We start from the raw sequence: 1,241 nt of genomic DNA on the forward strand, positions 1-1,241 counted from the left end.
CGAAAGTTCAAACCCATCAGCAAGGAGATGACGCCAAGTCACCGGAGTGACCTACTGACAGATGCACTGCTCCACTATAGCAGGAGGAAGGCTGAAGATATGCGTAAGTTATGATTGAATTTGGTCACAAGTGTGTAGGGTATAATGAATTATTGTAATCGTAAAACCTAATTTTACATTGCACAATATTATCCATCAATATCAGCAATATTCATTTATACATTCTTCCCTAATGACATCATTAACTGGGCAAGTGAAAATACCCTTAACAATCTTCATTTTTCCCTTTGTTACTACAGATGTCAGTTTAGCAATGTCTTATGACAAGGCAGTTACGACTTATCAGCTGGCCAAGGATGACCTGGCAAAGATTTTGAACCAGGTACCAGGTAAGACATACAGGTTTTCCCAGTCTTCTACTCACAAAAGTAACCCTTTTTTTCATGCTATGGTATCAGAAGTACCTGAGAGTTCCTTTGTCAAGGCACCAATTTAATTTGTTGGTTCTCGGATTCGCCTCTTCGTTTTTTTCTGATTTGCAAAAAAAAAAATATATGATTCTGGTTCTGAATCAACTGAAAAATGCTCATGTTTTGCCCCCAACAGTTGAGGATAGTCCTTTTCTTCCTAGTTGTTACAGTTTTCCCATCTATCATTGCAGTGGTTTGATTAAATGTTCAAAATTCAATGTTTAAATTTTAACCCAGCCTTTTGTGTTGACTTCATGGCTCATTTCGTAGCACTTAAGCCTATAATAGGATGCCTAGACCTGTTTTTATTTTTTTTCGCCCTGTCGCTTCATATTTTTTCTGAAAAAATCCGAGAACCAACAAATTAAATTGGTGTGGCCCAAAGGTTAGCTACTTTGCACTTTGAAATGTGTACAAATAGAAATTTGAAGATAATTTAATTTCTTGGTTAACGGATTTTTCTAGAAAAATAATGGAGCAGGCAGGCGGAAAAAAAAATTAAAAAAAAAACAGGCCTAGGCATCCTATTATTGCCCAAAATGGTACGATAGGAGCCATGAAGTCAACACACCAGGCTGGTTCAAAATTTAAACAATGAATTTTGAACTTTTAATGATACCATTGCATTGAAAGATGGAATAACTGTAACAACTAGGATGAAAAGGACTGTTTTCAACTGTTCAGGGCACAATATGAGCATTTTGCAGTTGATTCTGGGTTTTTATTTTTATTTGCAAATCAGAAAAAAATGAAGCGGCGAATCCGTTAACC

The sequence above is a fragment of the Branchiostoma belcheri genome, unplaced genomic scaffold (assembly GCF_001625305.1).
Source record: "Branchiostoma belcheri isolate BF01 breed outbred unplaced genomic scaffold, Haploidv18h27 scaffold299, whole genome shotgun sequence".
Taxonomy (NCBI): domain Eukaryota; kingdom Metazoa; phylum Chordata; class Leptocardii; order Amphioxiformes; family Branchiostomatidae; genus Branchiostoma; species Branchiostoma belcheri.